The sequence below is a fragment of the Bombina bombina genome, chromosome 7 (assembly GCF_027579735.1).
Source record: "Bombina bombina isolate aBomBom1 chromosome 7, aBomBom1.pri, whole genome shotgun sequence".
NCBI classification, from domain to species: domain Eukaryota; kingdom Metazoa; phylum Chordata; class Amphibia; order Anura; family Bombinatoridae; genus Bombina; species Bombina bombina.
The window spans coordinates 429,079,708-429,107,267 of NC_069505.1; the positions used below are offsets into that span (position 1 = coordinate 429,079,708).

Here is a 27,560-nt window from a genome sequence, read left to right on the forward strand (position 1 = left end):
ATATCTCTGTGTGTGTGTGTGTGTTTATACACAGGCTGATATCTCTATGTGTGTGTGTGTGTGTGTTTATACACAGGCTGATATCTCTGTGTGTGTGTGTGTTTATACACAGGCTGATATCTCTATGTGTGTGTGTGTGTTTATACACAGGCTGATATCTCTATGTGTGTGTGTGTGTTTATACACAGGCTGATATCTCTATGTGTGTGTGTGTGTTTATACACAGGCTGATATCTCTATGTGTGTGTGTGTGTGTGTGTGTTTATACACAGGCTGATATCTGTGTGTGTGTGTGTGTGTTTATACACAGGCTGATATCTCTATGTGTGTGTGTGTGTTTATACACAGGCTGATATCTCTGTGTGTGTGTGTGTGTTTATACACAGGCTGATATCTCTATGTGTGTGCGTGTGTTTATACACAGGCTGATATCTCTATATGTGTGTGTGTTTATACACAGGCTGATATCCCTATGTGTGTGTGTGTTTATACACAGGCTGATATCTCTGTGTGTGTGTGTTTATACACAGGCTGATATCTCTATGTGTGTGTGTTTATACACAGGCTGATATCTCTATGTGTGTGTGTTTATACACAGGCTGATATCTCTGTATGTGTGCGTTTATACACAGGGTGATATCTCTATGTGTGTGCGTGTGTTTATAAACATGTCTCTATGTGTGTGTGTGTTTATACACAGGCTGATATCTCTATGTGTGTGTGTGTTTATACACAGGCTGATATCTCTATGTGTGTGTGTGTGTGTTTATACACAGGCTGATATCTATATGTGTGTGTGTGTGTTTATACACAGGCTGATATCTCTATGTGTGTGTGTGTGTTTATACACAGGCTGATATCTGTGTGTGTGTGTGTGTGTGTGTATTTATAAACAGGCTGATATCTCTATATGTGTGTGTGTTTATACACAGGCTGATATCTATATGTGTGTGTGTGTGTGTGTGTGCTTATACACAGGCTGATATCTATATGTGTGTGTGTGTGTGTGTTTATACACAGGCTGATATTTGTGTGTGTGTTTATATACAGGCTGATATCTAAATGTGTGTGTGTTTATACACAGGCTGATATCTCTATGTGTGTGTGTGTGTGTGTTTATACACAGGCTGATATCTGTGTGTGTGTGTGTGTGTTTATACACAGGCTGATATCTCTATGTGTGTGTGTGTGTGTGTGTGTTTATACACAGGCTGATATCTCTATGTGTGTGTGTGTGTGTTTATACACAAGATGATATATCTCTATGTGTGTGCGTGTGTTTATACACAAGATGATATATCTCTATGTGTGTGCGTGTGTTTATACACAGGCCGATATCCCTATGTGTGTGTGTGTGTGTTATACACAGTGTGATATCTCTATGTGTGTGTGTGTTTATAAAGAGGCTGATATCTCTATGTGTGTGTGTGTGTGTTTATACAGAGGCTGATATCTCTATGTGTGTGTGTGTTTATACACAGGCTGATATCTGTGTGTGTGTGTGTGTTTATACACAGGCTGATATCTCTATGTGTGTGTGTGTGTGTGTGTGTTTATACACAGGCTGATATCTCTATGTGTGTGCGTGTGTTTATACACAGGTTGATATCTCTATGTGTGTGTGTGTGTGTGTTTATAAACAGGCTGATATCTCTATGTGTGTGCGTGTGTTTATACACAGGCTGATATCTCTATGTGTGTGTGTGTTTATACACAGGCTGATATCTCTATGTGTGTGTGTTTATAAACAGGCTGATATCTGTGTGTGTGTGTGTGTTTATAAACAGGCTGATATCTCTATGTGTGTGTGTGTGTTTATAAACAGGCTGATATCTCTATGTGTGTGTGTGTGTGTTTATACACAGGCTGATATCTGTGTGTGTGTGTGTGTGTGTTTATAAACAGGCTGATATCTCTGTGTGTGTGTGTGTTTATACACAGGCTGATATCTCTATGTGTGTGTGTTTATAAACAGGCTGATATCTGTGTGTGTGTGTGTGTGTGTGTGTTTATAAACAGGCTGATATCTCTATGTGTGTGTGTGTGTGTTTATACACAGGCTGATATCTCTATGTGTGTGTGTTTATAAACAGGCTGATATCTGTGTGTGTGTGTGTGTGTGTGTGTTTATAAACAGGCTGATATCTCTATGTGTGTGTGTGTGTTTATACACAGGCTGATATCTCTATGTGTGTGTGTTTATAAACAGGCTGATATCTCTATGTGTGTGTGTGTGTGTTTATACACAGGCTGATATCTGTGTGTGTGTGTGTGTTTATAAACAGGCTGATATCTCTATGTGTGTGTGTGTGTTTATACACAGGCTGCTATCTCTATGCGTGTGTGTTTATAAACAGGCTGATATCTGTGTGTGTGTGTGTGTGTTTATAAACAGGCTGATATCTCTATGTGTGTGTGTGTGTTTATAAACAGGCTGATATCTCTATGTGTGTGTGTGTGTGTGTGTGTGTTTATAAACAGGCTGATATCTCTATGTGTGTGTGTGTGTTTATACACAGGCTGATATCTCTATGGTTGTGTGTTTATAAACAGGCTGATATCTCCATGTGTGTGTCTGTGTTTATAAACAGGCTGATATATCTATGTGTGTGTGTGTGTGTGTGTGTGTGTGTGTGTGTGTGTGTTTATACACAGGCTGATATCTCTATGTGTGTGTCTGTGTTTATAAACAGGCTGATATCTCCATGTGTGTGTGTTTATAAACAGGCTGATATCTGTGTGTGTGTGTGTTTATAAACAGGCTGATATCTCTATGTGTGTGTGTGTGTTTATACACAGGCTGCTATCTCTATGTGTGTGTGTTTATAAACAGGCTGATATCTCTATGTGTGTGTGTGTGTTTATACACAGGCTGATATCTCTATATGTGTGTGTTTATACACAGGCTGATATCTCTATATGTGTGTGTGTGTGTGTTTATACACAGGCTGATATCTATGTGTGTGTGTGTGTGTGTGTGTATGTGTTTATACACAGGCTGATATCTCTATGTGTGTGTGTGTTTATACACAGGCTGATATCTCTATGTGTCTGTGTGTGTGTTTATAAACAGGCTGATATCTCTATGTGTGTGTGTGTGTGTGTGTGTGTGTGTGTTTATACACAGGCTGATATCTATATGTGTGTGTGTTTATACACAGGCTGATATCTATATGTGTGTGTGTGTGTGTGTGTTTATACACAGGCTGATATATATATGTGTGTGTGTGTGTGTGTGTGTGTTTATACACAGGCTGATATTTGTGTGTGTGTGTTTATATACAGGCTGATATCTATATGTGTGTGTGCTTATACACAGGCTGATATCTATATGTGTGTGTGTGTGTGTGTGTTTATACACAGGCTGATATCTCTATGTGTGTGTGTGTTTATACACAGGCTGATATCTCCATGTGTGTGTCTGTGTTTATAAACAGGCTGATATCTCTATGTGGGTGTGTGTGTATACACAGGCTGATATCTCTATGTGTGTGTCTGTGTTTATAAACAGGCTGATATCTCCATGTGTGTGTCTGTGTTTATAAACAGGCTGATATCTCTATGTGTGTGTGTGTGTGTGTGTGTGTGTGTGTGTGTGTTTATACACAGGCTGATATCTCTATATGTGTGTGTGTGTGTGTTTATACACAGGCTGATATCTCTATATGTGTGTGTTTATACACAGGCTGATATCTATGTGTGTGTGTGTGTGTGTATGTGTTTATACACAGGCTGATATCTCTATGTGTGTGTGTTTATACACAGGCTGATATCTCTATGTGTCTGTGTGTGTGTTTATAAACAGGCTGATATCTCTATGTGTGTGTGTGTGTGTTTATACACAGGCTGATATCTCTATGTGTGTGTCTGTGTTTATACACAGGCTGATATCTATATGTGTGTGTGTGTGTGTGTGTTTATAAACAGGCTGATATCTCCATGTGTGTGTCTGTGTTTATACACAGGCTGATATCTATATGTGTGTGTGTGTGTGTGTGTGTGTGTGTTTATACACAGGCTGATATCTATATGTGTGTGTGTGTGTGTTTATACACAGGCTGATATCTATATGTGTGTGTGTGTGTGTTTATATACAGGCTGATATCTATATGTGTGTGTGTGCTTATATACAGGCTGATATCTATATATGTGTGTGTGTTTATACACAGGCTGATATTTGTGTGTGTGTTTATATACAGGCTGATATCTCTATGTGTGTGTGTGTGTGTATTTATACACAGGCTGATATCGCTATGTGTGTGTGTTTATACACAGGCTGATATCTCTATGTGTGTGTGTGTTTATACACAGGCTGATATCTCTATGTGTGTATGTGTGTGTGTGTGTGTGTTTATACACAAGATGATATATCTCTATGTGTGTGCGTGTGTTTATACACAGGCCGATATCCCTATGTGTGTGTGTGTTTATACACAGTCTGATATCTCTATGTGTGTGTGTGTTTATACAGAGGCTGATATCTCTATGTGTGTGTGTGTGTTTATACACAGGCTGATATCTCTGTGTGTGTTTATACACAGGCTGATATTTCTGTGTGTGTGTGTGTGTTTATACACAGGCTGATATCCCTATGTGTGTGTGTGTTTATACACAGGCTGATATCCCTATGTGTGTGTGTGTGTTTATACACAGGCTGATATCCCTATGTGTGTGTGTGTTTATACACAGGCTGATATCTCTATGTGTGTGTGTGTGTGTGTGTGTTTATACACAGGCTGATATCTCTATGTGTGTGTGTGTGTGTTTATACACAAGCTGATATCTCTGTGTGTGTGTGTGTTTATACACAGGCTGATATCTCTATGTGTGTGTGTGTGTTTATACACAGGCTGATATCTCTATGTGTGTGTGTGTGTTTATACACAGGCTGATATCTCTATGTGTGTGTGTTTATAAACAGGCTGATATCTGTGTGTGTGTGTGTGTGTTTATAAACAGGCTGATATCTCCATGTGTGTGTCTGTGTTTATAAACAGGCTGATATCTCTATGTGTGTGTGTGTGTGTGTGTGTGTGTGTGTGTTTATACACAGGCTGATATCTCTATGTGTGTGTGTGTGTTTATACACAGGCTGATATCTCTATATATGTGTGTGTGTGTGTTTATACACAGGCTGATATCTATGTGTGTGTGTGTGTGTGTGTATGTGTTTATACACAGGCTGATATCTCTATGTGTGTGTGTGTTTATACACAGGCTGATATCTCTATGTGGCTGTGTGTGTGTTTATACACAGGCTGATATCTCTATGTGTGTGTATGTGTGTGTGTGTGTGTGTTTATACACAGGCTGATATCTATATGTGTGTGTGTGTTTATACACAGGCTGATATCTATATGTGTGTGTGTGTGTTTATACACAGGCTGATATCTATATGTGTGTGTGTGTGTGTTTATACACAGGCTGATATCTCCATGTGTGTGTCTGTGTTTATAAACAGGCTGATATCTCTATGTGTGTGTGTGTGTGTGTGTGTGTGTGTGTTTATACACAGGCTGATATCTCTATGTGTGTGTGTGTGTTTATACACAGGCTGATATCTATATGTGTGTGTGCTTATACACAGGCTGATATCTATATGTGTGTGTGTGTGTGTTTATACACAGGCTGATATTTGTGTGTGTGTTTATATACAGGCTGATATCTATATGTGTGTGAGCTTATACACAGGCTGATATCTATGTGTGTATTTATACACAGGCTGATATCGCTATGTGTGTGTGTTTATACACAGGCTGATATCTCTATGTGTGTGTGTGTGTGTTTATACACAGGCTGATATCTCTATGTGTGTATGTGTGTGTGTGTGTTTATACACAGGCTGATATCTCTATGTGTGTGTGTGTGTGTGTTTATACACAAGATGATATCTCTATGTGTGTGTGTGTGTTTATACAGAGGCTGATATCTCTGTGTATGTGTGTGTTTATACACAGGCTGATATCTCTATGTGTGTGTGTGTGTGTGTGTTTATACACAGGCTGATATCTCTGTGTATGTGTGTGTTTATACACAGGCTGATATCTCTATGTGTGTGCGTGTGTTTATACACAGGCTGATATCTCTATGTGTGCGTGCGTTTATACACAGGCTGATATCTCTGTGTGTGTGTGTGTTTATACAGAGGCTGATATCTCTGTGTGTGGGTGTGTTTATACACAGGTTGATATCTCTGTGTGTGGGTGTGTTTATACACAGGTTGATATCTCTATGTGTGTGTGTGTGTGTGTGTGTGTGTTTATACACAGGCTGATATCTCTGTGTATGTGTGTGTTTATACACAGGCTGATATCTCTATGTGTGTGCGTGTGTTTATACACAGGCTGATATCTCTGTGTGTGTGTGTTTATACACAGGCTGATATCTCTGTGTGTGTGTGTTTATACACAGGCTGATATCTCTGTGTGTGTGTGTGTGTGTTTATACACAGGCTGATATCTCTATGTGTGTGTGTGTGTGTGTGTGTGTGTGTTTATACACAGGCTGATATCTCTGTGTGTGTGTGTGTTTATACACAGGCTGATATCCCTATGTGTGTGTGTGTTTATACACAGGCTGATATCTCTGTGTGTGTGTGTTTATACACAGGCTGATATCTCTATGTGTGTGTGTTTATACACAGGCTGATATCTCTGTATGTGTGCGTTTATACACAGGGTGATATCTATATGTGTATGTGTGTGTTTGTTTATACACAGGCTGATATATGTGTGTGTGTGTGTTTATACATAGGCTGATATCTGTGTGTGTGTGTGTGTTTATACACAGGCTGATATCTATGTGTGTGTGTTTATACACAGGCTGATATCGCCATGTGTCTGTGTGTTTATACACAGGCTGATATCGCTATGTGTCTGTGTGTTTATACACAGGCTGATATTTCTATGTGTCTGTGTGTTTATACACAGGCTGATATTTCTGTGTGTCTGTGTGTTTATACACAGGCTGATATCTCTATATGTGTGTGTGTGTATACACAGGCTGATATCTGTGTGTGTGTGTGTGTGTGTGTGTGTGTATGTGTTTATACACAGGCTGATATCTCTATGTGTGTGTGTGTTTATACACAGGCTGATATCTCTATGTGTGTGTGTGTGTGTTTATACACAGGCTGATATCTATATGTGTGTGTGTGTGTTTATAAACAGGCTGATATCTCCATGTGTGTGTCTGTGTTTATACACAGGCTGATATCTATATATGTGTGTGTGTGTGTTTATACACAGGCTGATATCTATATGTGTGTGTGTGTGTGTTTATACACAGGCTGATATCTATATGTGTGTGTGTGTGTGTGTGTTTATACACAGGCTGATATCTATATGTGTGTGTGTGTGTGTTTATACACAGGCTGATATTTGTGTGTGTGTTTATATACAGGCTGATATCTATATGTGTGTGTGCTTATACACAGGCTGATATCTATATGTGTGTGTGTGTGTGTGTTTATACACAGGCTGATATTTGTGTGTGTGTTTATATACAGGCTGATATCTATATGTGTGTGTGCTTATACACAGGCTGATATCTATGTGTGTATTTATACACAGGCTGATATCGCTATGTGTGTGTGTTTATACACAGGCTGATATCTCTATGTGTGTGTGTGTTTATACACAGGCTGATATCTCTATGTGTGTATGTGTGTGTGTGTGTGTGTTTATACACAAGATGATATATCTCTATGTGTGTTTATACACAAGATGATATATCTATATGTGTGTGCGTGTGTTTATACACAGGCCGATATCCCTATGTGTGTGTGTTTATACACAGTCTGATATCTCTATGTGTGTGTGTGTTTATACAGAGGCTGATATCTCTATGTGTGTGTGTGTGTTTATACAGAGGCTGATATCTCTATGGGTGTGTGTGTGTGTGTGTTTATACACAGGCTGATATCTCTGTGTGTGTGTGTGTGTTTATACACAGGCTGATATTTCTGTGTGTGTGTGTGTGTTTATACACAGGCTGATATCCCTATGTGTGTGTGTGTTTATACACAGGCTGATATCCCTATGTGTGTGTGTGTGTTTATACACAGGCTGATATCCCTATGTGTGTGTGTGTTTTTATACACAGGCTGATATCCCTATGTGTGTGTGTGTTTATACACAGGCTGATATCCCTATGTGTGTGTGTGTTTATACACAGGCTGATATCTCTGTGTGTGTGTGTGTGTGTGTGTGTTTATACACAGGCTGATATCTCTATGTGTGTGTGTTTATAAACAGGCTGATATCTGTGTGTGTGTGTGTGTGTTTATAAACAGGCTGATATCTCCATGTGTGTGTCTGTGTTTATAAACAGGCTGATATCTCTATGTGTGTGTGTGTGTGTGTGTGTGTTTATACACAGGCTGATATCTCTATGTGTGTGTGTGTGTGTGTGTTTATACACAGGCTGATATCTATGTGTGTGTGTGTGTGTGTTTATACACAGGCTGATATCTATGTGTGTGTGTGTGTGTGTGTGTGTGTGTGTGTTTATACACAGGCTGATATCTATGTGTGTGTGTGTGTGTGTGTGTGTGTGTGTGTGTATGTGTTTATACACAGGCTGATATCTCTATGTGTGTGTGTGTTTATACACAGGCTGATATCTCTATGTGTCTGTGTGTGTGTTTATACACAGGCTGATATCTCTATGTGTGTGTGTGTGTGTGTGTGTTTATACACAGGCTGATATCTATATGTGTGTGTGTGTTTATACACAGGCTGATATCTATATGTGTGTGTGTGTGTGTTTATACACAGGCTGATATCTATATGTGTGTGTGTGTGTGTGTGTGTGTGTTTATACACAGGCTGATATTTGTGTGTGTGTGTTTATATATAGGCTGATATCTATATGTGTGTGTGCTTATACACAGGCGTATATCTATATGTGTGTGTGTGTGTGTTTATACACAGGCTGATATTTGTGTGTGTGTTTATATACAGGCTGATATCTATATGTGTGTGTGCTTATACACAGGCTGATATCTATGTGTGTATTTATACACAGGCTGATATCGCTATGTGTGTGTGTTTATACACAGGCTGATATCTCTATGTGTGTATGTGTGTGTGTGTGTTTATACACAGGCTGATATCTCTATGTGTGTATGTGTGTGTGTGTGTTTATACACAGGCTGATATCTCTATGTGTGTGTGTGTGTGTTTATACACAAGATGATATCTCTATGTGTGTGTGTGTGTTTATACAGAGGCTGATATCTCTATGTGTGTGTGTGTTTATACAGAGGCTGATATCTCTGTGTGTGGGTGTGTTTATACACAGGTTGATATCTCTATGTGTGTGTGTGTGTGTGTGTGTGTGTTTATACACAGGCTGATATCTCTGTGTATGTGTGTGTTTATACACAGGCTGATATCTCTATGTGTGTGCGTGTGTTTATACACAGGCTGATATCTCTATGTGTGCGTGTGTTTATACACAGGCTGATATCTCTGTGTGTGTGTGTTTATACACAGGCTGATATCTGTGTGTGTGTGTGTTTATACACAGGCCGATATCTCTGTGTGTGTGTGTGTTTATACACAGGCTGATATCTCTATGTGTGTGTGTGTTTATACACAGGCTGATATCCCTATGTGTGTGTGTGTTTATACACAGGCTGATATCTCTGTGTGTGTGTGTTTATACACAGGCTGATATCTCTGTGTGTGTGTGTTTATACACAGGCTGATATCTCTATGTGTGTGTGTTTATACACAGGCTGATATCTCTATGTGTGTGTGTTTATACACAGGCTGATATCTCTGTATGTGTGCGTTTATACACAGGGTGATATCTATATGTGTATGTGTGTGTGTGTTTATACACAGGCTGATATATGTGTGTGTGTGTGTGTGTGTTTATACACAGGCTGATATCTATGTGTGTGTGTTTATACACAGGCTGATATCGCCATGTGTCTGTGTGTTTATACACAGGCTGATATCGCTATGTGTCTGTGTGTTTATACACAGGCTGATATTTCTATGTGTCTGTGTGTTTATACACAGGCTGATATTTCTGTGTGTCTGTATGTTTATACACAGGCTGATATCTCTATATGTGTGTGTGTTTATACACAGACTGATATCTCTATGTGTGTGTGTTTATACACAGACTGATATCTCTATGTGTGTGTGTGTTTATACACAGGCTGATATCTCTGTGTGTGTGTGTGTTTATACACAGGCTGATATCTCTGTGTGTGTGTGTTTATACACAGGCTGATATCTCTATGTGTGTGTGTTTATACAGAGGCTGATATATGTGTGTGTGTGTTTATACACAGGCTGATATCTTTATGTGTATGTGTGTGTGTGTGTTTATACACAGGCTGATATCTATGTGTGTGTGTGCTTATACACAGGCTGATATCTATATATGTGTGTGTGTGCATATACACAGGCTGATATATCTATATGTGTGTGTATATACACAGGCTGATATCTCCATGTGTGTGTGTGTTTATACACAGGCTGATATCTATGTGTGTGTGTGTGTGTGTGTGTATACGCAGGCTGTTGTCTATATGTGTGTGTGTGTGTGTATATACGCAGGCTGTTGTCTATATGTGTGTGTATACGCAGGCTGTTGTCTATATGTGTGTGTATACACAGGCTGTTGTCTATATGTGTGTGTATACGCAGGCTGTTGTCTATATGTGTATGTGTATACGCAGGCTGTTGTCTATATGTGTGTGTATACGCAGGCTGTTGTCTATATGTGTATGTGTATACGCAGGCTGTTGTCTATATGTGTGTGTGTATACGCAGGCTGTTGTCTATATGTGTATGTGTTTATACACAGGCTGATATCTATATGTGTGTGTGTGTGTGTGTGTGTGTGTGTGTGTGTGTGTATATATATATATATATATATATACGCAGGCTGTTGTCTATATGTGTGTGTGTATATGCAGGCTGTTGTCTATGTGTGTGTGTGTGTGTGTGTGTGTGTGTATACGAAGGCTGTTGTCTATATGTGTGTGTGTATACGCAGGCTGTCTTCTATATGTGTGTGTATACACAGGCTGTTGTCTATATGTGTGTATGTGTGTGTATATACGCAGGCTGTTATCTATATGTGTGTGTTTATACACAGGCCGATATCTATATGTGTGTGCGTTTATACACAGGCTGATATGTGTGTGTGTGTGTGTATATGCAGGCTGTTGTCTATATGTGTGTGTGTATGCAGGCTGTTGTCTATATGTGTATGTGTGTGTGTTTATACACAGGCTGATATCTATATGTGTGTGTGTGTGTGTGTTTATACACAGGCTGATATCTATATATGTGTGTGTGTGTGTGTGTGTGTGTGTGTATATATATATATATATATATATATATATATATATATATATATACGCAGGCTGTTGTCTATATGTGTGTGTGTATATGCAGGCTGTTGTCTATATGTGTGTGTGTGTGTGTGTATACGAAGGCTGTTGTCTATATGTGTGTGTGTATACGCAGGCTGTTGTCTATATGTGTGTGTATACACAGGCTGTTGTCTATATATGTGTGTGTGTGTGTATACGCAGGCTGTTGTCTATATGTGTCTGTGTATACGCAGGGTGTTGTCTATATGTGTGTGTATACGCAGGCTGTTGTCTATATATATATATATGTGTGTGTGTGTGTGTATACGCAGGCTGTTGTCTATATGTGTGTGTGTGTGTGTGTGTGTGTGTATATGCAGGCTGTTGTCTATATGTGTGTGTGTGTGTATTCGCAGGCTGTTGTCTATATGTGTGTGTGTGTGTATTCGCAGGCTGTTGTCTATATGTGTGTGTATACGCAGGCTGTTGTCTATATGTGTGTGTGTGTATACGCAGGCTGTTGTCTATATGTGTGTGTGTGTATACGCAGGCTGTTGTCTATATGTGTGTGTGTGTATACGCAGGCTCTCATCTATGTGTGGGTGTGTATAGCATGTATATACACAGGCTCTCATCTATGTGTGGGTGTGTATAGCGTGTACATACACAGGCTCTCATCTATGTGTGGGTGTGTATAGCGTGTATATACACAGGCTCTCATCTATGTGTGGGTGTGTATAGCGTGTATATACACAGGCTCTCATCTATGTGTGGGAGTGTATAGCGTGTATATACACAGGCTCTTATCTATGTGTGTGTGTATATATAGAGTGTATATACACAGGCTCTCATCTATGTGTGTGTGTGTATATAGAGTGTATATACAAAGGCTATCATCTGTGTGTGTGTGTATATATAGTGTGTGTGTATATATATATTACATGTATATACAAAGGCTATCATCTGTGTGTGTGTATAGCGTGTATATTCAAAGGCTATCATTTGTGTGTGTGTGTATAGCATGTATATACAAAGGCTATCATCTGTGTGTGTATAGCATGTATATACAAAGGCTATCATCTGTGTGTGTATAGCATGTATATACAAAGGCTATCATCTGTGTGTGTGTATAGCATGTATATTCAAAGGCTATCATTTGTGTGTATAGCATGTATATACAAAGGCTAACATCTGTGTGTGTGTATATATAGCATGTATATACAAAGGCTATCATCTGTGTGTGTGTATAGCGTGTATATTCAAAGGCTATCATTTTTGTGTGTGTGTATAGCATGTATATACAAAGGCTATCATCTGTGTGTGTATAGCATGTATATACAAAGGCTATCATCTGTGTGTGTGTGTAAAGCGTGTATATTCAAAGGCTATCATTTGTGTGTGTGTGTATAGCATGTATATACAAAGGCTATCATCTGTGTGTGTGTATAGCATGTATATTCAAAGGCTATCATTTGTGTGTATAGCATGTATATACAAAGGCTAACATCTGTGTGTATATATATATATATAGCATGTATATACAAAGGCTATCATCTCTGTGTGTGTATAGTGTGTATATTCAAAGGCTATCATTTGTGTGTGTGTGTATAGCATGTATATACAAAGGCTATCATCTGTGTGTGTGTATAGCGTGTATATTCAAAGGCTATCATTTGTGTGTGTGTGTATAGCATGTATTTACAAAGGCTATCATCTGTGTGTGTGTGTGTATAGCATGTATATACAAAGGCTATCATCTGTGTGTGTGTGTATAGCATGTATATACATAGGCTATCATCTGTGTGTGTGTGTATAGCGTGTATATTCAAAGGCTATCATTTGTGTGTGTGTGTGTGTATAGCATGTATATACAAAGGCTATCATCTGTGTGTGTGTATAGCGTGTATATTCAAAGGCTATCATTTGTGTGTGTGTATAGCATGTATATACAAAGGCTATCATCTGTGTGTGTGTGTATAGCATGTATATACAAAGGCTATCATCTGTGTGTGTGTATAGCGTGTATATTCAAAGGCTATCATCTGTGTGTGTGTATAGCGTGTATATTCAAAGGCTATCATTTGTGTGTGTGTATAGCATGTATATACAAAGGCTATCATCTGTGTGTGTGTGTATAGCATGTATATACAAAGGCTATCATCTGTGTGTGTGTGTATAGCATGTATATACATAGCCCATCATCTGTGTGTGTGTGTATAGCATGTATATACAAAGGCTATCATGTCTGTGTGGGTATAGCATGTATATACAAAGGCTATCATCTGTGTGTGTGTGTATAGCATGTATATACATAGGCTATCATCTGTGTGTGTGTGTGTGTGCGTGTGTATAGCGTGTATATTCAAAGGCTATCATTTGTGTGTGTGTGTATAGCATGTTTATACAAAGGCTATCATCTGTGTGTGTGTGTATAGCATGTATATACAAAGGCTATCATCTGTGTGTGTGTATAGCATGTATATACAAAGGCTATCATCTGTGTGTGTGTGTATAGCATGTATATACAAAGGCTATCATCTGTGTGTGTGTGTATAGCATGTATATACATAGGCTATCATCTGTGTGTGTGTATAGCATGTATATACAAAGGCTATCATCTGTGTGTGTGTATAGCATGTATATACAAAGGCTATCATCTGTGTGTGTGTGTGTATAGTGTGTATATACAAAGGCTATCAACTGTGTGTGTGTGTGTGTGTGTATAGCATGTATATACAAAGGCCATCATCTGTATGTGTGTATATAGCGTGTATATAAAAAGGCTATCATCTGTGTTTGTGTGTATAGCATGTATATACAAAGGCTATCATCTGTGTGTGTGCGTGTGTGTGTGTGTGTATAGCGTGTATATACAAAGGCTATCATCTGTGTTTGTGTGTATAGCATGTATATACAAAGGCTATCATCTGTGTGTGTGTGTGTAGCATGTATATACAAAGGCTATCATGTGTGTGTGTGTGTGTGTATAGCATGTATATACAAAGGCTATCATCTGTGTGTATGTATATAGCGTGTATATACAAAGGCTATCATTTGTGTGTGTGTATAGCATGTATATACAAAGGCTATCATCTTTGTGTGTGTGTGTGTGTGTGTGTGTGTGTATGTATAGCATGTATATACAAAGGCTATCATCTGTGTGTGTATAGCATGTATATACAAAGGTTATCCTTTGTGTGTGTGTGTATAGCATGTATATAAAAAAGGCTACCATCTGTGTGTGTGTATATACAGTGGGGCAAAAAAGTATTTAGTCAGCCACCAATTGTGCAAGTTCTCCCACTTAAGAAGATGAGAGAGGCCTGTAATTTTCATCATAGGTATACCTCAACTATGAGAGACAAAATGTGGAAACAAATCCAGACAGACAATCACATTGTCTGATTTGGAAAGAATTGAATTGCATATTATGGTGGAAAATAAGTATTTGGTCACCTACAAACAAGCAAGATTTCTGGCTCTATCAGACCTGTATCTTGTTCTTTAAGAGGTTCCTCTGTCCTCCACTCATTACCTGTATTAATGGCACCTGTTTGAACTTGTTATCAGTATAAAAGACACCTGTCCACAACCTCAAACAGTCACACTCCAAACTCCACTATGGTGAAGACCAAAGAGCTGTCGAAGAACACCAGAAACAAAATTGTAGACCTGCACCAGGCTGGGAAGACTGAATCTGCAATAGGCCAGCAGCTTGGTGTGAAGAAATCAACTGTGGGAGCAATAATTAGAAAATAGAACACATACAAGACCACTGATAATCTCCCTCGATCTGGGGCTCCACGCAAGATCTCACCCCGTGGGGTCAAAATGATCACAAGAACGGTGAACAAACATCCCAGAACCACACGGGGGGACCTAGTGAATGACCTGCAGAGAGCTGGGACCAACGTAAGAAAGGCTACCATCAGTAACACACTACGCCGCCAGGGACTCAGATCCTGCAGTGCCAGAGGTATCCCCCTGCTTAAGCCAGTACATGTCCGGGCCCGTCTGAAGTATGCTAGAGAACATTTGGATGATCCAGAAGCGGATTGGGAGAATGTCATATGGTCAGATGAAACCAAAGTAGAATTGTTTGGTAGAAACACAACTCATCGTGTTTGGAGGAGAGAGAATGCTGAGTTGCAACCAAAGAACACCATACCTACTGTGAAGCATGGGGGTAGCAACATCATGCTTTGGGGCTGTTTCTCTGCAAAGGAAACAGGACGACTGATCTGTGTACATTAAAGAATGAATGGGGCCATGTATCGTGAGATTTTGAGTGCAAACCTCCTTCCATCAGCAAGCGCATTGAAGATGAAACGTGGCTGGGTCTTTCAGCATGACAATGATCCCAAATACACCGCCCGGGCAATGAAGGAGTGGCTTCGTAAGAAGCATTTCAAGGTCCTGGAGTGGCCCAGCCAGTCTCCATATTTCAACCCCATAGAAAACCTTTGGAGGGAGTTGAAAGTCCGTGTTGCCCAGCGACAGCCCCAAAACATCACTGCTCTAGAGGACATCTGCATGCAGGAATGGGCCAACATACCATACCATACATAGATATATGATTAATACAAATAAATACATAAAGTGGAACGTTTATTACCTCTGAGTAGAGCCATTGTTATTTCTTGTGATAATGGGCCAACATACCAGCAACAGTGTGTGACAACCTTGTGAAGACTTACAGAAAACGTTTGACCTCTGTCATTGCCAACAAAGGATATATAACAAAGTATTGAGATGAACTTTTGATATTGACCAAATACTTATTTTCCACCATAATTTGCAAATAAATTATTTCCAAATCAGACAATGTGATTGTCTGGATTTGTTTCCACGTTTTGTCTCTCATAGTTGAGGTATACCTATGATGAAAATTACAGGCCTCTCTCATCTTCTTAAGTGGGAGAACTTGCACAATTGGTGGCTGACTAAATACTTTTTTGCCCCACCGTAGCGTGTATATACAAAGGCTATCATTTGTGTGTGTGTATAGCGTGTATATACAAAGGCTATCATCTGTGCGTGTGTGTATAGCGTGTATATACAAAGGCTATCATCTGTGTGTGTGTGTATAGCGTGTATATACAAAGGCTATCATCTGTGTGTGTGTGTATAGCGTGTATATACAAAGGCTATCATCTGTGTGTGTGTGTATAGCGTGTATATACAAAGGCTATCATCTGTGTGTGTGTGTGTATAGCGTGTATATACAAAGGCTATCATCTGTGTGTGTGTGTATAGCGTGTATATACAAAGGCTATCATCTGTGTGTGTATAGCATAGCGTGTATATACAAAGGCTATCATCTGTGTGTGTATAGCATGTATATACAAAGGCTATCATCTGTGTGTGTGTATAGCGTGTATATACAAAGGCTATCATCTGTGTGTGTGTATAGCATGTATATACAAAGTCTATCATCTGTTTGTGTGTATAGCATGTATATACAAAGGCTATCAACTGTGTGTGTGTATAGCATGTATATACAAAGGCTATCAACTGTGTGTGTGTATAGCATGTATATACAAAGGCTATCATCTGTTTGTGTGTATAGCGTGTATATACAAAGGCTATCATCTGTTTGTGTGTATAGCGTGTATATACAAAGGCTATCATTTGTGTGTGTGTATAGCATGTATATACAAAGGCTATCATCTTTGTGCGTGTGTGTATAGCATGTATATACAAAGGCTATCATCTGTGTGTGTGTATAGCATGTATATACAAAGGCCATCATCTGTGTGTTTGTGTGTATATACAGTGGGGCAAAAAAGTATTTAGTCAGCCACCAATTGTGCAAGTTCTCCCACTTAAGAAGATGAGAGAGGCCTGTAATTTTCATCATAGGTATACCTCAACTATGAGAGACAAAATGTGGAAACAAATCCAGACAATCACATTGTCTGATTTGGAAAGAATTGAATTGCATATTATGGTGGAAAATAAGTATTTGGTCACCTACAAACAAGCAAGATTTCTGGCTCTATCAGACCTGTATCTTGTTCTTTAAGAGGCTCCTCTGTCCTCCACTCATTACCTGTATTAATGGCACCTGTTTGAACTTGTTATCAGTATAAAAGACACCTGTCCACAACCTCAAACAGTCACACTCCAAACTCCACTATGGTGAAGACCAAAGAGCTGTCGAAGAACACCAGAAACAAAATTGTAGACCTGCACCAGGCTGGGAAGACTGAATCTGCAATAGGCCAGCAGCTTGGTGTGAAGAAATCAACTGTGGGAGCAATAATTAGAAAATGGAACACATACAAGACCACTGATAATCTCCCTCGATCTGGGGCTCCACGCAAGATCTCACCCCGTGGGGTCAAAATGATCACAAGAACGGTGAACAAACATCCCAGAACCACACGGGGGGACCTAGTGAATGACCTGCAGAGAGCTGGGACCAACGTAAGAAAGGCTACCATCAGTAACACACTACGCCGCCAGGGACTCAGATCCTGCAGTGCCAGAGGTATCCCCCTGCTTAAGCCAGTACATGTCCGGGCCCGTCTGAAGTATGCTAGAGAACATTTGGATGATCCAGAAGCGGATTGGGAGAATGTCATATGGGCAGATGAAACCAAAGTAGAATTGTTTGGTAGAAACACAACTCGTCGTGTTTGGAGGAGAGAGAATGCTGAGTTGCAACCAAAGAACACCATACCTACTGTGAAGCATGGGGGTAGCAACATCATGCTTTGGGGCTGTTTCTCTGCAAAGGAAACAGGACGACTGATCCGTGTACATTAAAGAATGAATGGGGCCATGTATCGTGAGATTTTGAGTGCAAACCTCCTTCCATCAGCAAGCGCATTGAAGATGAAACGTGGCTGGGTCTTTCAGCATGACAATGATCCCAAACACACCGCCCGGGCAATGAAGGAGTGGCTTCGTAAGAAGCATTTCAAGGTCCTGGAGTGGCCCAGCCAGTCTCCAGATTTCAACCCCATAGAAAACCTTTGGAGGGAGTTGAAAGTCCGTGTTGCCCAGCGACAGCCCCAAAACATCACTGCTCTAGAGGAGATCTGCATGCAGGAATGGGCCAACATACCATACCATACATAGATATATGATTAATACAAATAAATACATAAAGTGGAACGTTTATTACCTCTGAGTAGTGCCATTGTTATTTCTTGTGATAATGGGCCAACATACCAGCAACAGTGTGTGACAACCTTGTGAAGACTTACAGAAAACGTTTGACCTCTGTCATTGCCAACAAAGGATATATAACAAAGTATTGAGATGAACTTTTGATATTGACCAAATACTTATTTTCCACCATAATTTGCAAATAAATTATTTCCAAATCAGACAATGTGATTGTCTGGATTTGTTTCCACGTTTTGTCTCTCATAGTTGAGGTATACCTATGATGAAAATTACAGGCCTCTCTCATCTTCTTAAGTGGGAGAACTTGCACAATTGGTGGCTGACTAAATACTTTTTTGCCCCACTGTAGCGTGTATATACAAAGGCTATCATTTGTGTGTGTGTATAGCATGTATATACAAAGGCTATCATCTGTGTGTGTGTGTATAGCGTGTATATACAAAGGCTATCATCTGTGTGTGTGTGTATAGCGTGTATATACAAAGGCTATCATCTGTGTGTGTGTGTATAGCGTGTATATACAAAGGCTATCATCTGTGTGTGTGTGTATAGCGTGTATATACAAAGGCTATCATCTGTGTGTGTGTGTATAGCGTGTATATACAAAGGCTATCATCTGTGTGTGTATAGCATGTATATACAAAGGCTATCATCTGTGTGTGTGTATAGCGTGTATATACAAAGGCTATCATCTGTGTGTGTGTATAGCATGTATATACAAAGTCTATCATCTGTTTGTGTGTATAGCATGTATATGCAAAGGCTATCAACTGTGTGTGTGTATAGCATGTATATACAAAGGCTATCATCTGTGTGTGTGTGTATAGCGTGTATATACAAAGGCTATCATTTGTGTGCGTGTATAGCATGTATATACAATGGCTATCATCTTTGTGCGTGTGTGTATAGCATGTATATACAAATGCTATCATCTGTGTGTGTGTATAGCATGTATATACAAAGGCCATCATCTGTGTGTGTGTGTGTGTGTATATACAGTGGGGCAAAAAAGTATTTAGTCAGCCACCAATTGTGCAAGTTCTCCCACTTAAGAAGATGAGAGAGGCCTGTAATTTTCATCATAGGTATACCTCAACTATGAGAGACAAAATGTGGAAACAAATCCAGACAATCACATTGTCTGATATGGAAATAATTTATTTGCATATTATGGTGGAAAATAAGTATTTGGTCACCTACAAACAAGCAAGATTTCTGGCTCTATCAGACCTGTATCTTGTTCTTTAAGAGGCTCCTCTGTCCTCCACTCATTACCTGTATTAATGGCACCTGTTTGAACTTTTTATCAGTATAAAAGACACATGTCCACAACCTCAAACAGTCACATTCCAAACTCCACTATGGTGAAGACCAAAGAGCTGTCGAAGAACACCAGAAACAAAATTGTAGACCTGCACCAGACTGAATCTGCAATAGGCAAGCAGCTTGGTGTGAAGAAATCAACTGCGGGAGCAATAATTAGAAAATGTAAGACATACAAGACCACTGATAATCTCCCTCGATCTGGGGCTCCACGCAAGATCTCACCCCGTGGGGTCAAAATGATCACAAGAACGGTGAGCAAACATCATAGAACCACACGGGGGGGGACCTAGTGAATGACCTGCAGAGAGCTGGGACCAACGTAAGAAAGGCTACCATCAGTAACACACTACGCCGCCAGGGACTCAGATCCTGCAGTGCCAGAGGTATCCCCCTGCTTAAGCCAGTACATGTCCAGGCCTGTCTGAAGTATGCTAGAGAGCATTTGCATGATCCAGAAGCGGATTGGGAGAATGTCATATGGTCAGATGAAACCAAAGTAGAACTGTTTGGTAGAAACACAACTCGTCGTGTTTGGAGGAGAGAGAATGCTGAGTTGCAACCAAAGAGCACCATACCTACTGTGAAGCATGGGGGTGGCAACATCATGCTTTGGGGCTGTTTCTCTGCAAAGGAAACAGGACGACTGATCCATGTACATTAAAGAATGAATGGGGCCATGTATCGTGAGATTTTGAGTGCAAACCTCCTTCCATCAGCAAGCGCATTGAAGATGAAACGTGGATGGGTCTTTCAGCATGACAATGATCCCAAACACACCGCCCGGGCAATGAAAGGAGTGGCTTCGTAAGAAGCATTTCAAGGTCCTGGAGTGGCCTAGCCAGTCTCCAGATTTCAACACCATAGAAAACTTTTGGAGGGAGTTGAAAGTCCGTGCTGCCCAGCAACAGCCCCAAAACATCACTGCTCTAGAGGAGATCTGCATGCAGGAATGGGCCAACATACCATACCATACATAGATATATGATTAATACAAATAAATACATAAAGTGGAACGTTTATTACCTCTGAGTAGAGCCATTGTTATTTCTTGTGATGATGGGCCAACATACCAGCAACAGTGTGTGACAAACCTGTGAAGACTTACAGAAAACGTTTGACCTCTGTCATTGCCAACAAAGGATATATAACAAAGTATTGAGATTAACTTTTGATATTGATCAAATACTTATTTTCCAACATAATTTGCAAATAAATTCTTTCCAAATCAGACAATGTGATTGTCTGGATTTGTTTCCACATTTTGTCTCTCATAGTTGAGGTATACCTATGATGAAAATTACAGGCCTCTCTCATCTTCTTAAGTGGGAGAACTTGCACAAATGGTGGCTGACTAAATACTTTTTTGCCCCACCATAGCGCGTGTATATACAAAGGCTATCATTTGTGTGTGTGTATAGCATGTATATACAAAGGCTATCATCTGTGTGTGTGTATAGCGTGTATATACAAAGGCTATCATTTGTGTGTGTGTATATACAAAGGCTATCATCTGCGTGTGTGTGTATAGCGTGTATATACAAAGGCTATCATCTGTGTGTGTGTGTGTATAGCGTGTATATACAAAGGCTATCATCTGTGTGTGTGTGTGTATAGCGTGTATATACAAAGGCTATCATCTGTGTGTGTGTGTGTATAGCGTGTATATACAAAGGCTATCATCTGTGTGTGTGTGTATAGCGTGTATATACAAAGGCTATCATCTGTGTGTGTGTGTGTGTATAGCATGTATATACAAAGGCTATCATCTGTGTGTGTGTGTATAGTGTGTATATACAAAGGCTAACATGTGTGTGTGTGTGTGTGTGTGTGTATAGCATGTATATACAAAGGCTATCATTTGTGTGTGTGTGTATAGCATGTATATACAAAGGCTATCATTTGTGTGTGTGTATAGCATGTATATACAAAGGCTATAATCTGTGTGTGTGTATAGCATGTATATACAAAGGCTATCATCTGTGTGTGTGTATAGCGTGTATATACAAAGGCTATCAACTGTGTGTGTGTATAGCATGTATATACAAAGGCTATCATCTGTGTGTGTATAGCGTGTATATACAAAGGCTATCATCTGTGTGTGTATAGCGTGTATATACAAAGGCTATCATCTGTGTGTGTATATAGCGTGTATATACAAAGGCTATCATGTGTGTGTGTGTGTGTGTGTATAGCATGTATATACAAAGGCTATCATTTGTGTGTGTGTATAGCATGTATATACAAAGGCTATCATTTGTGTGTGTGTATAGCATGTATATACAAAGGCTATCATCTGTGTGTGTGTATAGCATGTATATACAAAGGCTATCATCTGTGTGTGTGTATATAGCGTGTATATACAAAGGCTATCATCTGTGTGTGTGTATAGCATGTATATACAAAGGCTATCATCTGAGTGTGTGTGTATATAGCGTGTATATACAAAGGCTATCATGTGTGTGTGTATAGCATGTATATACAAAGGCTATCATCTGTGTGTGTGTATATAGCGTGTATATACAAAGGCTATCATGTGTGTGTGTGTATATAGCGTGTATATACAAAGGCTATCATGTGTGTGTGTATAGCATGTATATACAAAGGCTATCATCTGTGTGTGTGTATATAGCGTGTATATACAAAGGCTATCATCTGTGTGTGTGTATATAGCGTGTATATACAAAGGCTATCATGTGTGTGTGTGTATATAGCGTGTATATACAAAGGCTATCATCTGTGTGTGTGTATATAGCGTGTATATACAAAGGCTATCATGTGTGTGTGTGTATATAGCGTGTATATACAAAGGCTCTAATCTCTGTGTGTGTATATACACAGGCTCTAATCTCTCTACGTATGTGTGTACACAATCTCTCACCTGTGTGTGTATAGATCAGTCACAGGCTGTTACCGTCCCCAGCTCTTTGATTGTCACACAGATTCCACACCGCTCATGCTGCTGTCTGCAGGTATCTCCACTGTCACTAGTGGCTACACCCCCTGACATCATTTCCAGGCATCATTTCCCACAATGCACTGTTTTGTAGTTTTTCCTGTTAGCAGAGTGTCATATCCTTTATGTTTGTAAACTGAGGAAACCTGCAGCTTCATATCATATAAAATCTCAGAATGCTTACAGTCAGACTTTGTTTAAAGCAGAGCTGTCCAGTCACTTTAAAAGACTGATATATACTGTGCATTTATAAACATGTATTTTGTGCACAGACCTTACTAATGCAATTACTGATATATACTGTGCATATATAAACATTTATTGTGTGCGCAGACCTTATGTAATGCAGCGCTTAATTACTGATATATACTGTGCATATATAAACATTTATTGTGTGCGCAGACCTTATATAATGCAGCACTTAATTACTGATATATACTGTACATATATAAACGTGTATTGTGTGTACAGACCTTTTGTAATGCAGCACTTAATTACTGATATATACTGTGCATATATAAACATTTATTGTGTGTGCAGACCTTATGAAATGCAGCACTTAATTACTGATATATACTGTGCATATATAAACATTTATTGTGTGTGCAGACCTTATGTAATGCAGCACTTAAGTATTGATATATACTGTGCATTTATAAACATGTATTGTGTGCACAGACCTTTTGTAATGCAGCACTTAATTACTAATATATACTGTGCATATATAAACATGTATTGTGTGCACAGACCTTTTGTAATGCAGCACTTAATTGCTGATATATACTGTGCATATATAAACATTTATTGTGTGCACATACCTTTTGTAATGCTGCACTTAATTACTGATATATACTGTGCATATATAAACATATATTGTGTGTTCAGACCTTTTGTAATTAAGCACTTAATTGCTGATATATACTGTGCATATATAAACATTTATTGTGTACAGACCTTATGTAATGCGGCACTTAATTACTTATATATATACTGTGCATATATAAACATTTATTTGTGTACAGACTTTATGCAATGCAGCACTTAATTACTGTTATATAATGTGCATATATAAACATTTATTTTGAGTGCAGACCTTTTGTAATGCAGCACTTAATTAGTGATATATACTGTGCATATATAAACATTTATTGTGTGTGCAGACCTTATGTAATGCTGCACTTAATTACTGATATATACTGTGCATATATAAACATATATTGTGTGTTCAGACCTTTTGTAATTAAGCACTTAATTGCTGATATATACTGTGCATATATAAACATTTATTGTGTGTACAGACCTTATGTAATGCGGCACTTAATTACTGATATATATATTGTGCATATATAAACATTTATTGTGTGTACAGACTTTATGTAATGCAGCACTTAATTACTGATATATAATGTGCATATATAAACATTTATTTTGAGTGCAGACCTTTTGTAATGCAGCACTTAATTAGTGATATATACTGTGCATATATAAAACAGAATTTATGCTTACCTGATAAATTACTTTCTCCAACGGTGTGTCCGGTCCACGGCGTCATTCTTACTTGTGGGATATTCTCTTCCCCAACAGGAAATGGCAAAGAGCCCAGCAAAGCTGGTCACATGATCCCTCCTAGGCTCCGCCTACCCCAGTCATTCGACCGACGTACAGGAGGAAATATGCATAGGAGAAACCATATGATACCGTGGTGACTGTAGTTAGAGAAAATAATTCATCAGACCTGATTAAAAAAACCAGGGCGGGCCGTGGACCGGACACACCGTTGGAGAAAGTAATTTATCAGGTAAGCATAAATTCTGTTTTCTCCAACATAGGTGTGTCCGGTCCACGGCGTCATCCTTACTTGTGGGAACCAATACCAAAGCTTTAGGACACGGATGAAGGGAGGGAGCAAATCAGGTCACCTAAATGGAAGGCACCACGGCTTGCAAAACCTTTCTCCCAAAAATAGCCTCTGAAGAAGCAAAAGTATCAAATTTGTAAAATTTGGCAAAAGTGTGCAGTGAAGACCAAGTCGCTGCCTTACATATCTGGTCAACAGAAGCCTCGTTCTTGAAGGCCCAAGTGGAAGCCACAGCCCTAGTGGAATGAGCTGTGATTCTTTCAGGAGGCTGCCGTCCGGCAGTCTCATAAGCCAATCGGATAATGCTTTTAAGCCAAAAAGAAAGAGAGGTAGAAGTTGCCTTTTGACCTCTCCTTTTACCAGAAAAAACAACAAACAAAGAAGATGTTTGTCTGAAATCTTTAGTGGCCTCTAAATAGAATTTTAGAGCACGGACTACGTCCAAATTGTGTAACAAACGTTCCTTCTTTGAAACTGGATTCGGACACAAAGAAGGTACAACTATCTCCTGGTTAATATTCTTGTTGGAAACAACTTTCGGAAGAAAACCAGGCTTAGTACGCAAAACCACCTTATCTGCATGGAACACCAGATAGGGCGGAGAACACTGCAGAGCAGATAACTCAGAAACTCTTGTAGCAGAAGAAATTGCAACCAAAAACAAAACTTTCCAAGATAATAACTTAATATCTACGGAATGTAAGGGTTCAAACGGAACCCCTTGAAGAACTGAAAGAACTAGATTAAGACTCCAGGGAGGAGTCAAAGGTCTATAAACAGGCTTGATTCTAACCAGAGCCTGAACAAACGCTTGAACGTCTGGCACAGCTGCCAGCCTTTTGTGAAGTAAAACAGATAACGCAGAGATCTGTCCCTTCAGAGAACTTGCAGATAATCCATTCTCCAAACCTTCTTGTAGAAAGGATAGAATCTTAGGAATTTTTATCTTGTTCCAGGGGAATCCTTTAGATTCACACCAACAGATATATTTTTTCCATATCTTATGGTAAATTTTTCTAGTTACAGGCTTTCTAGCCTGAATCAGAGTATCTATTACAGAATCTGAAAACCCACGCTTTGATAAAATCAAGCGTTCAATCTCCAAGCAGTCAGTTGGAGGGAAACCAGATTCGGATGTTCGAATGGACCTTGAACAAGAAGGTCCTGTCTCAAAGGTAGCTTCCATGGTGGAGCCGATGACATATTCACCAGGTCTGCATACCAAGTCCTGCGTGGCCACGCAGGAGCTATCAAGATCACCGAAGCCCTCTCCTGATTGATCCTGGCTACCAGCCTGGGAATGAGAGGAAACGGTGGGAATACATAAGCTAGGTTGAAGGCCCAAGGTGCTACTAGTGCATCTACTAGAGTCGCCTTGGGATCCCTGGATCTGGACCCGTAACAAGGAACCTTGAAGTTCTGACGAGAGGCCATCAGATCCATGTCTGGAATGCCCCATAATCGAGTTATTTGGGCAAAGATTTCCGGATGGAGTTCCCACTCCCCCGGATGGAATGTCTGACGACTCAGAAAATCCGCTTCCCAATTTTCCACTCCTGGGATGTGGATTGCAGACAAGTGGCAGGAGTGATCCTCCGCCCATTGAATTATCTTGGTCACTTCCTCCATCGCCAGGGAACTCCTTGTTCCCCCCTGATGGTTGATATATGCAACTGTCGTCATGTTGTCTGATTGAAACCTTATGAATTTGGCCTTTGCTAGATGAGGCCAAGCTTTGAGAGCATTGAATATCGCTCTCAGTTCCAGAATGTTTATCGGGAGAAGAGATTCTTCCCGAGACCATAGACCCTGAGCTTTCAGGGGTTCCCAGACCGCGCCCCAGCCCACCAGACTGGCGTCGGTCGTGACAATGACCCACTCTGGTCTGCGGAAGCTCATTCCCTGTGACAGGTTGTCCAGGATCAGCCACCAACGGAGTGAATCTCTGGTCCTTTGATCTACTTGAATCGTCGTAGACAAGTCTGTATAATCCCCATTCCACTGTCTGAGCATGCACAGTTGTAATGGTCTTAGATGAATTCGTGCAAAAGGAACTATGTCCATTGCTGCAACCATCAATCCTATTACTTCCATGCACTGCGCTATGGAAGGACGAAGAACAGAATGAAGTACTTGACAAGAACTTAGAAGTTTTGATTTTCTGACCTCTGTCAGAAAAATCCTCATTTCTAAGGAGTCTATTATTGTTCCCAAGAAGGGAACTCTTGTTGACGGGGAAAGAGAACTTTTTTCTATGTTCACTTTCCATCCGTGAGATCTGAGAAAGGCTAGGACGATGTCCGTATGAGCCTTTGCTTTTGACAGAGATGACGCTTGAATCAGGATGTCGTCCTAGTACGGTACTACTGCAATGCCCCTTGGTCTTAGAACCGCTAGAAGGACCCCTAGTACCTTTGTGAAAATTCTCGGAGCAGTGGCTAATCCGAATGGAAGTGCCACAAACTGGTAATGCTTGTCCAGAAAAGCGAACCTTAGGAACTGATGATGTTCCTTGTGGATAGGAATATGTAGGTACGCATCCTTTAAATCCACCGTGGTCATAAATTGACCTTCCTGGATGGTAGGAAGGATCGTTCGAATGGTTTCCATTTTGAACGATGGAACCCTGAGAAATTTGTTTAGGATCTTGAGATCTAAAATTGGTCTGAATGTTCCCTCTTTTTTGGGAACTATGAACAGGTTGGAGTAAAACCCCATCCCTTGTTCTCCTATTGGAACTGGATGAATTACTCCCATCTTTAACAGGTCTTCTACACAATGTAAGAATGCCTGTCTTTTTATTTGGTTTGAAGATAATTGAGACCTGTGGAACCTTCCCCTTGGGGGTAGTTCCTTGAATTCCAGGAGATAACCTTGAGAAACTATTTCTAGTGCCCAAGGATCCTGAACATCTCTTGCCCAGGCCTGAGCAAAGAGAGAAAGTC

The 27,560-nt window shown here is 39.8% G+C and overlaps 1 protein-coding gene across 2 annotated transcripts in view; it reads right to left on the reverse strand.

Moving 5' to 3' along the window:
• The window catches only part of CCDC134 (coiled-coil domain containing 134), a 72,340-nt gene extending 49,520 nt beyond the window's left edge, over nt 1–22,820 (reverse strand). Inside the window, exon 1 of one of the 2 annotated variants that reach the window (XM_053721313.1) lies at nt 22,683–22,820. The gene's annotated coding sequence lies outside the window, so the exon portion shown is untranslated. The remainder of the gene's footprint in view (nt 1–22,682) is intronic. The other variant, XM_053721314.1, reaches the window with a different exon arrangement.
• Nucleotides 22,821–27,560: the final 4,740 nt, after the last annotated feature.